This window comes from Lontra canadensis, unplaced genomic scaffold (genome assembly GCF_010015895.1).
Source record: "Lontra canadensis isolate GAN:19392208 unplaced genomic scaffold, GSC_riverotter_1.0 scaffold37, whole genome shotgun sequence".
Classification (NCBI taxonomy): domain Eukaryota; kingdom Metazoa; phylum Chordata; class Mammalia; order Carnivora; family Mustelidae; genus Lontra; species Lontra canadensis.
This window is the reverse complement of record NW_022631031.1, coordinates 8,780,427-8,793,973: the sequence shown is the minus strand read 5'-3', so window position 1 is coordinate 8,793,973 and position 13,547 is coordinate 8,780,427. Positions and strand designations below refer to the sequence as shown.

General features: G+C 38.6%; 2 long non-coding RNA genes across 2 annotated transcripts in view; one reads left to right on the top strand and one right to left on the bottom strand.

Moving 5' to 3' along the window:
* Positions 1-3,428, bottom strand: part of LOC116874467 — a 72,599-nt gene extending 69,171 nt beyond the window's left edge. The window contains exons 1-2 of the long non-coding RNA XR_004384003.1: positions 3,301-3,428; positions 1,960-2,046 (exon numbers count right to left, since the gene is read on the bottom strand). This is a non-coding gene — a long non-coding RNA (uncharacterized LOC116874467). The remainder of the gene's footprint in view (positions 1-1,959; positions 2,047-3,300) is intronic.
* Positions 1-11,834, top strand: part of LOC116874468 — a 109,561-nt gene extending 97,727 nt beyond the window's left edge. Inside the window, exon 3 of the long non-coding RNA XR_004384004.1 lies at positions 11,794-11,834. This is a non-coding gene — a long non-coding RNA (uncharacterized LOC116874468). The remainder of the gene's footprint in view (positions 1-11,793) is intronic.
* The last annotated feature ends 1,713 nt before the right edge of the window (positions 11,835-13,547 follow it).

The following is a 13,547-nucleotide window of genomic DNA, read 5'->3' as shown; positions in this document are numbered from 1 at the left end:
TCAAAGACAGATAAGATGAGGACAGTCATTCTTTCTCTTTCTGGCTACTGGGTCAGAATAAGCTCTTGATTATCTCTTTTTACCTGTAATGATCTATGGTTGTAGTAGAAAATGCTTTGAATGGAATTCAAAGCCCTGAAGACTACTGATATGATTTTAAGTAGACTTTGGGCTCATGGGAAGGACAGTGGTCTATATTAATTTCACTCACTTGCTCCCTCTTATAAGTAGTTTCAGACTGATCTACTTTTTGCAGATGTAAAAAACAAACAACAGAGAGACTAATAAAAACCTTTTTTTTTTTAACAATTAAAGAATTAAATCATTCATTTTACTTCAAAGAATTTAAAAGGTTGGGGCTCCTGGTTGGCTCAGTTGGTTAAGTGGCTGCCTTTGACTCAGGTCATGATCCCAGGGTCCTGGGATTGAGCCCCCTATGGGGCTCCCTGCTCAGTGGGGATTCTGCTTCTCCTTCTCCCCACTGCTCTTGCTCATTTTCTCTCTCGCTATCTCTCTCCCTCTCAAATAAATAAAATCTTTTTTTTAATTAAAAGCTCTAATTTATACCCATTTTACAAACCAGAAACTAAAACTTAAAGATATTACTGTTTAGGTTGTGTCCTGCTGGTTGTATTGTTGATGTACAAGTTTCCCTGTGACGTATCATGTACTGCATTCCTGATCTACATGTTCCTTTCAAGGGATTCTGTGAATATGCAGGAATTACATATTTCCTTCCCTTGCCCCTGTTTATGTTAATAATGATGTTCTTTTTGCCCTTCCAGTGCTCATGTCCTACCTTCTTTTCCATTCTACCCTTTTCCTAGAAGCATTCTATGATAAAAGTTCAAGTGAAAGTCGTCGATGGAGGCCTGAAGTCCTCATGCGGGGGACACTAGCTAAACCGTAGTACCAAGTAAGTCTTAGGGGCACATTCATTAGCTTAGATTCTGAAGAAAGTATCTGCAGCCACAGAGAATACCCGCTCCAGCGCTCCAGACATTTTGAGATAGACCAGTTATTTTCTGGGGCCAGGATTGTACTTTCGGAATGTTTTATTTATTTATTTATTTATTTACTTACTTACTTATTTATTTAGAGAGTGAAAGTGAGATCACAGAGGAAGAGGGAGATTGGAGAAGGAGAAGCAAACTCACCGCTGAGCAGGGAGCCCACCGCAGGGCTCGATCCCAGGACTCTGGGATCATGACCTGAGCTGAAGGCAGTTGCCTAACCAACTGAGCCACCCAGGCGTCCCGGAACATTTTAACATGCAATGAAAACCTTGAGAACTTAAGTACTTTTTTTTTTTTATCAGTTTAGTTTATTTAATTTGTTAGCAAATAAGTTTGTTCTATTCATGATAATAGTTACCATTAACTAAATAACACATGTTATTTAAAAATACATACATACATACATAATCTAGTTCCCATTTAAATGGATATTATGATTCTTCTTTAAGGATGAGGGAACAGAGAAAATAAGTGACTTGCTCAACATCACACAACTTGTCTCCAAAAGGAGTCTGCGGATATTTCTTAGTTACACCTCACCTTTGTGGTCATTAGTGTGACCTTGTCATGTAGGAGATCAGAAGTTATTGTGTGATCCCCTCAAAATCTACTTCCTTAACTGCCAACTTTAACCAACTCTAGCTGTACTCAGCTGACAGGTTAAAATTGACAGAGTGAAAACCTCCAAGTTAGGTATCCCCTAACTAATTAAAATAATTTAAGAGACTCTTTGATAAGCTAAGATTAATAATACATGTAGAATTTTATTGACCCATTGATCGTTTTTTCCCTGAGACATTTAAGATATTTCAAAGATATTTCCACTAACACTTATCTCTTCCTTTTAAAACTAAACATCCCTAGTTAAAGCCTAACACTAGATAAGGACAAGTGCACAAATCCTGTGTGTACAGGTTGATAAAATACCACAACATGAACTCACCCATGTAACTGTCTTCCAGGTAGAAAACATTGCCAGTACTCTGAAGCCCCCTCATGCCCTTCCCAATGGCTCCTCCTTCTCTCCTTCCTAAAACAAACCATTGTCTTGACTTTTAACACCACGGATAATTTTTACACATTTTTTAGTGTTTTTATAAGGAGAATATTCAGGTTTTTAATCTATGCAGATTCTTTCAGTCAACATTATATTTAAGAAATGTCATCCAAGTGGTTGCAAGTAACTGTAATTTTATTTCCATCACTGATTGCTGCTCCATTGTATGAATATACCACCCTAAAAAATCAGTCTGCTGTTCATGAAAATCTGAGTTATTTCCATATGGGGGCTCTTACAAATATCACTATCATGAACAGTTTTGCACTTGTCTCTTGGTAGAAATGTTCGACTTCAGTAGGTAATTACAAACAAATTTCCAAAGTGGTTGTACTAATTTACAATCTTACCAGCTGTGAATGAGGAATACTACTTCACATTTTAGTCCTAATTTTTAATGTTTGTTAATAAGGTTGGGAGCCCAGAGGAAGCATCATCCTTGTCCAAATGCAGTATTAGGATTTTATATATTTTACCCCAGGTAAGTAAGCTGTCATCTTGGTCTCTTGTCATTGTGACCTACTCCTGAGTTATAACTGTTCACACTCTAACTGAAAGTGTATCCTGTGAACCGAGACAATTTAATAGCATATGGCAGCATACCAGTATGATGATCTCATGTATGAGTAACCATTTTAAAATCATCTTAGTAAATTGTTGATTCATTGGCCTGAAAAGAACAATGTCAAAGTAAGCCCATTCAGAGGGTGAGGCATTAAGCCTGGACATTGTGCTAAGATGAACACTGAGGTCTTCCTAATGTATCTTATGCTTATCACAATGTTTGAATGAAAGTTCTGAAGATACCAGAACTTTTGCACTACACTACTCTAGAAGGCAGTGTTAATTAAACTGACAATAGACGCCTAAAACTTCTGACCCATTCCTTTTAAATAGGTCAAAACCTTCTATTAAAGTTCTTTATAGGGGCGCCTGGGTGGCTCAGTGGGTTGGGCCGCTGCCTTCGGCTCGGGTCATGATCTCGGAATCCTGGGATCGAGCCCCGCATCGGGCTCTCTGCTCAGCGGGGAGCCTGCTTCCTCCTCTCTCTCTGCCTGCCTCTCTGCCTGCTTGTGATCTCTCTGTCAAATAAATAAATAAAATCTTAAAAAAAAATGTTTAAAGTTCTTTATAAATCCTAACAGTCTTATTTCAGAAAGTCTTAGAAACTATACCTAGTTTTTACTCAGTTAAGAGAAAACTTGTGAGAGAGAGATGATCGTTTACCTTAAATGATCCTGGGGCTGGAAACAATTTGAGAAATACATTTGCAAAATGAAATGTCTATTATTTAGCTTGTCTTTGAAAAGCTGAATGAGACTTTGGAGTTGCTGTGGAGAAGAAAAGAGAATCACGTTCTTGAATTTATTTTTTATTTTTTTTAAGATTTTTATTTATTTATTTGACAGAGAGAGACCACAAGTAGGCAGAGAGGCAGGCAGAGGAAGAGAGAGGGAAGCGGGCTCCCTGCTGAGCAGAGAGCCCAATGCGGGGCTCGATCCCAGGACCCTGAGACCATGACTTGAGCTGAAGGCAGAGGCTTTAACCCACCGAGCCACCCAGGTGCCCCTCTTGAATTTATTTGTAAGTAATGTATATGCATCCATGATTTTTCTTCTTGCTGATGGTAAAGAGAAACTGAACTAGCAGGTTAAACTTGTAGCCTTCACAGAGAACCTCCTCTCCTTGCCTCATTCACCTTAAGTAGGTGAAGAAGAAAAGATGTCATCTCTGAATAATAAATGGAAGATTAAGAGAGGCTTAATCTCCGTGGTATTTCCAGTACCCAAAGTTTCTTTAACTACAAAGTCCATCTCCAATGTCTTGTCTTTTTTTTTTTTTTTAATTGCATGAATTGTCACTAATTTCCAATACATCATCAATGTTCTTCATTACCTTTTCTTCAGCCCATGGAGTCATGTGAAGAATGATGCAATCAGGAAGTGTCTGGTGAAAGTAAAAAAAATAATAAAAACTAAACACACCTAGTAACCTAGAAGTGAGGTATTCATGTTCAAACCTACTCCTGCCATCTTCATGCCATTTGCTTCCAGTGATATCCAGTTGACTTAATTGGTTTAGATAGAAGATTTAGCATAGACCCTGGCAATTTTTTCAAGAAATAGCAGAAATTCTTTGCGGATGATAATAAAAAAGAAAAACAAGAGTGGGGTTAAGGAAGGAGGAGGAAATGTGGGACGAAAGATAGTGCCTTGTGCACATTTTCACAGGCCTAGGTCAGTAAGGGTGTGGCTGGTAAGTTTCAAGAGGGACCGCCTTCTTGTTCAGGCAGAGAGCAGCTGCCTCCTGTCCCTCAGCTTCTCTGCAGATTGAAAAACCTCCATCACGGAAGGGTGGTGACTTCTCAGCTATCCTCCTGCCTATGAGAGGCTACTCTGACTGCTCTAGAGTTGGGGAAGAAAGAAAAAAGAAAGGGTAGACAAAATCTTATTTGACTGGAGTGGTTCGATCTGAAACTTATTTACATCTCAGTAGTAAAGTGAAATATACCTGAAATTTATTTTGCACTCAGTAGATATTTAAAGCTGACTCATGTGTATGTGTGTGTGTGAGAGAGAGAGAGAGAGAGAGAGACAGACAGACAGACAGAGAGAGGTTACTATGGATCTCATGTGTGAATAACCACCCCTTCTCCGCCATCCCAGTCACTGAAAATTTCTCCCTGGCAGTTACCGCCACTGTAGGAACTCTTCCATCTCTCTATTTATAAACACCCCCTTCAGCAAGAGCTTGCTGGGCAGAAGGGGGCTGGGTAGTAAGAATAAAGGTTATATTATGAAATTTGCTCAGGAGTCTAAGTCTGAGAACAGTCACTAGCATAAATTTCAATTTGCAACCATTATATTATACCCTTAAATTAGATGACAAATGATTAAAAGACACAATGAGGATTTTTTATTGTTGTCAAAGCAGCTTTCTTTCTAGATTGCTAAAGATATGCAATTAATATATATAAGTCCTTGAAACTTGATTTACTCTCTTCTCATTTTACAGTGAAAAAAAAATCTAAGTTTATTCAGTTATTTTGTAGCAGAGTAAATTCTAGAAAGAGAGTCTCCTACATCCTACACCACTGTTCTTTCAACCTTGTGCCTTTAGGGTGAATACTTAGTAAAATGATTATTTTAGGAGAGATGATAGTGTTCCTTTGCCTGGCATATCTTAAAGTATTAAAGGGTGGTTATGATAGAGACGGAAGCTCCCGTAACTCAATTCTTAAATAATCTTTTTAAGATAATCTTTTTTCAGTTTAAGTGAAGACTAATGACAATTGAGGCTACAGAGATCGTGACATTTTTTGGAAGAAGTTTAACTAAAGAGCCTAAAAGTACCTATACTATTACAGCTTAGATAGTGAGCAAATTGTGCCCATCTATTTATATGACATGTATAGTCATGATATATGGTTTTCCTGAGGCACAAAAGTGGAGGCCAAGCAATTGCATAATTAATTATAGTGTTAAATTCTCCATAGCTGCTTAAAATCCATATACTAACAATACTGTACTCATCAATTCATAGGCCAAATATGACTGATAGAAATAATTTTTTAGGCCCATCCTCTTGCCTTACTTTTCATTTTAGTATTTATTCCTATAAAGTATTTTTAAATGCTTAAATAACTATAGAATATATTTGGCATTCTTGGTAAACCTTTTATTTGGGATTATGTTATTTCTTACTCTGGAAAGACTTCATTCAGGCACCAATTGCAATTAGATTATACAAATATTCTAATTAAGTTGAGTGGAAATGATTCTTTTTCAGAATGTTTTATGATAGTCCTGTTAAACAACTTTAAATCATTATTTGGTCCTTCCTAGCCTCTAAGCTTATTCAAAATTGAAAATGAAATTATTCTTCTTTTTCACTCTTATTTTTGCTAAAACGCATACCTCTCTCCCTCTCTCCCTTTCTCTCCCTCTATGTCTCTTTCTCTCCTCTCTTTCTCTATCTCTCTCTCTACACACACACACACACACACACACACACACATATGCACACATATACATATAAGTATACATATACATACATACTTTATAGAGTTCTATTTATAGTTCTCTCAGATCTTTTATATATAGTACATTGGGTATACAGATGAAAAGTCATCATGAAATATTTCTAGGCCTTATAAACCTATGGAAGAATAAATGAGCCAACATTCTGTTATTTCAGAGGGTCGAGCTAAGACCAATAGCTAGAAATTACTGGAAGCAGATTTCAGCCCAATAGAGATTATGGCTTTCTCCTGATCAGAGCTATTAGAACATAGAAAGGGCTTCTTGGGGAGGAAGTGAGGCCTCTATCATCAGAATGATTTAAGTAGACTGGTTTTATTTATATTGAGAGAAACTTAATGGGCTTTAGTTGAAGTAGAAGACTTCCAAACTCTAGGATTTTAAGATTCCTCTTTAGTTTTGAGTCCAAGTCACAAATGCGTATTCAGAAATGAAACTATATAACTTTAAAGGATTTGCTAATAATATGTATGCTCAAGCGACAACCAATTGGGCCAAGATCAGGTTTGACCAGGAATTACTGCCAAGGTGTGCAATTAAAAATTATACAACTTGGGTGTGGGCACCAGAGTTCAAGTTTTACTTCTGAATACGTAAGTGCTAGTGACTTGAACTAGCTAGGTTCCCTAGGAGCACTGAGGACTTAAGGCTTTGGGTTGAGAAAGATCAGGGTGTGAGAAAGAACTAGAGCCTTGCCCTGTGAAATGAGAGGCTGCAGCCACTAGCTCAGGAAAGCTTAAAGGGAAACCTGGTAACATTTTTCACGAGACTTAGTATCACTGTTCATGTTTATTGGAAAGTGATAAATAAAGGTTTGTTGAATTCTTAAGTGATTTTTTATTTTAATCATGATTTATACCCCCACCTGCTTTCAAGTGAAATAATAAATAGTTATGATCTTCTGTTGCATAATGGAACCAAACTTTCGTTTCGGTAAATATACACCAGGAATGGTTATGCCAACCAAAATGCAAAACTACAATACAATGGAAAGGCAACTAAAACAACACTTTTTTTCATATAGTAAATGACATAAATAACTTTCATATAGTAAGTAATGTTCAAAGGGACACTAGTAAATGACATTCTTTCCTGTTTCGAGAAGCTGGTATTATTCTAGAGTAGTAGAAGAAAAGAGACTTTCAGGATATATTTCAGTGTAAGGCATTCTTTGCAAGACTGGTTTGGGTCTGCAGCTTCTAAGGGGAATCATTATGATTCCTCTATCAGGTTTGTTTGTTGTTTGTTTGTTTTGGACCGACTAGAGTTTTAACTACTGTACATGATATATTGATAACATAGCTGCAGACGTGATACTATTTTATACCATGCAACGAATACAATTGAACTTGTCCCAACAGAGTCACATGCCTCCCCCAGGAACCACCTATAGTTTCTAACGAAGATAAGGGCATCAGAGCACGTGTGGTAAAATCATTAAGCTTTGCTCTGAGCCTCTTCTCTCCAAAGACCATATCAATGACATGAGAAAGGGGGGCACAGCAGCATCTTCTGGTCCTTACTCATCCGGCCAGGGTGGTGCAGAATCCCTGTTTTGACTTGTACACTGGCAGATTTTATTTTGCAAGTGTGTATCTCAGCATGAGCCACAACCTTGGGGACAGCCAAGTGTCAGTTTATTCCCAAGTTTATGGGGAGGAACTCACTTGAAAACACAGGGCGAGCTGGGTAGCGATGTGGGTTGCATCATGGTCTCTAACCCAGTATTTCTCAGACAAGATCTTTCTAATCTGCCGATTAGATGGTGGCTTTGTGGCATTTGGCACATTCGTTTTAAACAGGATGTATCCATTTTGTACACCCACCTAGTTCCTGCCAAAGAGATGACCTGTTGAGACAAACAAACAAAACTCTAGAGTTTCCAGGATACAACTGAAAGCAGTCCGACTATGTATCCCCTCCCCACCCAAAAGACTGTGTGGAATCTTCCTGGAAAATTCACTGAACATTATAAAGATAAAATGAGTTTTTCTGACATTTTCAGAGACATTTAATACCTGAGAATTTCCAGAATGTGCTGAACTAAAACAGCCTTTTTAATAAGTGTTGGTTAAATGGGGGGGGGGGGAGGGAAGAAGTTCCTTAGCTGGTATAAGCTTAGGTTAACAAACTCCTTGAAGACCAAGGCTAAAAGTCCTTCCACATAATTATTAGGTGATCTAAAATTGCAGCCTGACTTGAATCAAAGCAATCGGTCTTGTGTCGACAGCTCCGCTGGCCCTTCATTTGTGGGTAAGCAGAGTAGTCCACATATGACATATTTGCATAACGCCATGAGAGTAGGGACAGACTGACTATGGCCCTATAGCACCTCTTCCCTCTTGTAGAGTAAACGTCAGTCTTTTTCATTAGATGATATTAGAGTGCCATGATAATGCTGTACTTGCAATTTAGGCTTTGGAACCGCCTGATAGATAAGAATTAAATCTCACCGCTCTTCACCCAACATCATTCAATCGGAGATACTTGGAGTAAAAGAGCGCTATTCATAATGACACCAGGACAACAGCATGTCTTGGCTATGCAAAAACCAGAGCGCTCAGTCCTGCTAGCCTACCAGTGCAGAAAGGCAATTAGGAACCCCAGCCTTGTCCTGAGAGATTAATTATGTATTTTGAGGCTGAAAAATAGGTGACAAAATTTGAGATTTGTAGCACAGATATTCTTTATCCCACCTTCTAAATTAGACCCAAACCAAGATCATGGTTGTCCTCCATGGTAACACCCACCTGGCCTTCCAGTCCTGTATGAAGAGAAGCCACAGTGTTTAGCCAACCCAGAAAGCAGAATGTGGTTCACTGGAAACTCAGTTTGGTTTCTCATTATTTGTTAATTTGTGAGTCACTTAATTGAGAAACTCTTGCTGTAGAAGGAGGAATGCAGGAACAGATGAGGTAGGACAGCATGCGGACGTGCATGGGAGCAAAATAAACCTTTCACTACACACTGTTGAATTTATATCTTTCAATGTGGTCAATGCAGAAGTGAGACAGTGAACAAAAGGTGTCCTATGGTATTTGTAGGTGGATGAGCAAAGGGATCCGTCTTGCCTCTTGGCTCCTTTAGAGGAATGCATGGAGGTAAAGAGGATGAGGGTTAGGATTGAGAAAGTGTCCTCGGCCAGATTTAGGTAGGTTACTAAATTCTGATGATTCCTTTTAAGAGCTCATTCGGACAAAAGGAAGCGATGAGTCTGACCTATCAGGATAAACAACTTAGAAAGAAGCAACTCTGTAATTTTCTAGATTTGACTTTAAAAATCTAGTCTTATGGGCAAATATTAATGAAGAGAACTGATCAAATGGTGTTAAGAGTCTGGAGGGAGAAACCTTAAATCACAAAATATCACAGGGAAAGTGAGACTGAAAAATGGGAAAGTATAATCTGCAAGAAAAGAATTTGGCCTCTTCCAGTAGGAAAAAATCAAATTTGGAGGATTTTTGCTTTTGCAATTTCTAAAGGGCAGAAATACCCTTTATGAATTTGTCTGTGTGCTTGGAGCTGGGGTAGCCTCAGACTTTGTACACAATATAATGTATATTGGGAGAGGCAGTTTTGTTGGAGGTGGGCTTGAGGAAATTGAGGTTGCTAGGGGATTTGTTTTGAGACAGATCTGGTTGTCTGTAAGCACATTGTTTTTACTAACATTTTGTGCTTATTGGGGGCGGCTTGACAAGTCTCTTCCTGTTCTATTTCAAGATGCCCCCTTACATCTTGTTTTAGACCTGGAACACTTTGAATACCACCCACATGAGGCATAAAATGGCTACATATTTCTGCAATCTGTTGCCATGAGCTAATGACAAATGTAATACTGAATACTATATAAGTCTGGACTGTAGGAAGATCTATGTAGGCAAGAGAAATGGATTGATCTTATAATGATATGAACCATTTTACCCTCTGCCTTATTTAAAGTCAAAAACCTTTATCGTAACATTTTAAAATTATAACTTTCATTGTCACTTTTGCAATGTCTCATTTTCTCTCTATTCTCACATCTAGTTAATTTATCAAGCACATACTAACGATGAATTATTTAGGCAACGGGAAAGTTTTTTTGGTTTGTTTGTTTTTTAAGATTTTACTGATTTATTTGAAAGAGAGAGATGAGATAGCAAGCACAGAAGAGAGGGAGAAGTAGGCTCCCTGTTGAGCAAGGAGCCCAATGCAGGGCTCAATCCCAGTACCCCGAGATCATGACCTGAGCCAAAGGCAGCCGATTAACTGACTGAGCCACCCAGGTGCCCCAGCAACTAGAAAGTTTTAATGGCTATCCATTTGCAGACATGTTGGGGAGGAATCAAACTGTTTGAAGTAAAAGGACAAAATGCATAAAATAACTCCATTTTTAGAAATGCTTTAATGAGAAATAATATTACCAAAACCAGAAGAAAACAACCTTCCATTAATGAATGGTAGCTTGTTGTGGCTGGATACATTGAAGGATTTAAAACTTCAGGGTGTGGCAGAAGCTGCGTAGCTTCCTGACTTCTCATCTGGGAAGCTTTGCTGCTACACACTACTGACAAGATGCAGATCCGTGCTCTATCCACTTATTAGGATTTTCTTTTGGAGCGGATTCCAAATGGGATTTTCTCAAGGAAGATGTGGCTTTAAGGGTTGTACAGAGAATGAGTGAGCAAGACGTGGAAGAACCAGGGTCAAGAAACCTGGTTATAAAATTTAAGAGAGAAACTAGTTTCAGAATAACGGAATGTCCCCCCTCCTTACCCCATTTGAAGTCTTCCGTCACACTTTCTGGTGAACAGACAGAAAGAGAGCTGCCTCAGGTTAATTAGAAAGTAGTCCAAAGGTTGAGTAAGGTAATTTTTGGAGTGAGTTGGTTCAGTTTCCTGTCTTTTCCATATATTTTTTACATCTTTATGGGGATACAATCAGACATCCTTATGCAGGGAAGCGAAAGTCACCCTGATGTGTCAAAGCCATATGCAAGTTCTTACTTCACAACTTTGCTATTCAAAGCATGGTTCCCAAACCAGCAACACTAGCTTCACCTGGGAGTTCCTTAGAAATGCTTGGTCTTATGCCTGCTATGGAAACTACTGAATCTGCATTTTAACAAGATCCCCAGGTAATTGTTTGCACACTAAACTTTGAGAGGTATGGCTTTATAGTGCTCACTTTGTCCTCCCCCGCCTGTTTTTGCTTAATCTGCACATGTACTAAGAAAAGACTCCATTGTTTCAACATGGATTGCTTTGTGTATTCTCTCCAATGATTGATTGAACTTTCTCTACTAGCTGCTTACTTCCCAGCCACCAATGCTCAAGGTCCTTAGGAAATGATTATGTACTACGGTCAACTTTGCGGAAGACACATTTATCTACACAAACTGTAACGAGGAAGTTGTCTTTAAATAAAATCACACCATACACGCCAAATTTATGTGAGAGTTTGTGGATATGAAGCGGACCAACTACTAACATTCATCAAAGGAAAGTGAAGAGAAATATTCCGCTTTACCACTAGGTGGAAATAGAGTAATTTTGAGTATACTTTTCAGAGCTATGAACTATTAGCACAGGAGATAAGCTCAAAAGGACCTAAGAAATCATTTGCTGTAATTCTTCTTAATTTCATTGATGAGAAAACTGAGTTTCTGGAGATGTTAAGTAAAATTGCATGTGTCTTACAGATGGTGGTCTTCTAGAGCTACGGAGGGGGAGAATTACTGATAAGTTTTGATCTTCAACCATTTTCATCTATTCGAATAACATGTCATTATCCTCCAGCATGAAGGGAAGATAGGATGTAACACCTACATTGCCTCTGTGTTACTGCTAAAACTAATGACGAGCACAGTCATTTAAATTTGTGAGGATAGGTTTAGAATAAAATGATTTTTCCTCATCCCTGTATTATAATATAATTAATCTCAATCAAGTAATAATTCTCCCTTTTTGTAATAAAGAGATATTCAACCAACCCATAAAGTCACACAAGATTTTAATCAGATTTGTTTTTACAAACATTTTTGGTTTTTAAATTTCGTATTGGGTTCAAGTTAAGTAGCCTAGAACAGAGCTTCAGTTAGCGGGTTAAGGAAGTACTTTGTTTTTCAGAACTTGAAATCTATTCCCATTATTTTTAAGAAAGGCAGGGAATCCGAATTCAGGCCTTGAGGGGCATTAGGAAAAATCTACTCCAATCTCTTTCCATATCTATATATCTTACAGGTGAGAAGTACCAGAGAACCAGGGATGAAGTGTATTGCCCACAGTAGCAAAGCCATCACCATGCCCTTCTTCTTTGTTCTAGGACAGACTCTAGCACATATTTTGGCCTATATCTTTCTGTTGTTCATTGGTGTGTGTTAACCACAAAAGGATTATTTTCATTCATTACATCAAAGAGTGTGTTTAAAAGTTAACTTTTAGTTAACTATTCTTAAGTACTATTTCCTAAGTTCTTATGTATTTAGTACCATAGTGTCATTTTCCTTTTGATATTTCTGTGACATGGTGGTTATGATCATCTAAAAATTAGCATTCCAGGGGCACCTGGGTGGCTCAGTGGGTTGATGCCTCTGCCTTCCGCTCAGGTCATGATCTCAGGATCCTGGGATCGAGCCCCGCATCGGGTTCTCTGCTCAGTGGGGAGCCTGCTTCCTCCTCTCTCTGCCTGCCTCTCTGCCTACTTGTATCTCTGTCAAATAAATAAATAAAATCTTTTAAAAAAATAAAAATAAAAATAAAAAAATTAGCATTCCAGTCCAGAGTCCTGGCTATCATTACCATGTTCCATATGAACAAGCATGTTGAATTAGCATATTAAGTATGCAAGTCCAAGCACACAGGAGGAGCTGCCTCACTTAGGCCTGTCCTAAGTGTATAGAAGCCAGCACTTGCATCACTGAGCAAATGACATACTTAGCTGCCTTCAGAACTTGAGTATTTTCTCAGCAGTAGAGCCTCAAGTGTGGGACATCCGGGCTCTTAATGGCACATCTACATGGTCCAAGTCCCTTGGTATTAAAATGGTACCACAAGAAAAAAACAAAAAACCCCAAAAAACCTGGAGTGACCTTAAAATTAGGGCAGGAATTTGAAATAAAAAAAAAGATTCAGTGCAGGGGAATAAATGTCCCGAGGTATGATGGGAAATGACCAACCAACCCCAGATTCCAGTTTGTAGAGGAGAGAACATGAACCCATGTCTGGTATGGTTCAGGAGACTGTAGCCTCCACTCTTAGCCCCTTGAGTGCAGTGCGCTAGAGGCAACCAGGTGTGGTCCTGTTTCACAAGCTCTGAAGTGAGGACTGGACAGGAATTCTGGTTCTACCACTTTGCAAACGTTCTCTGCCTCGTATCCTCTTTCAGAAAATGGGGACAACACTAGCAAAAATTTAGTGGAGCTCAGAGTTAATGGATAGAAAGTGCACAGGAAGC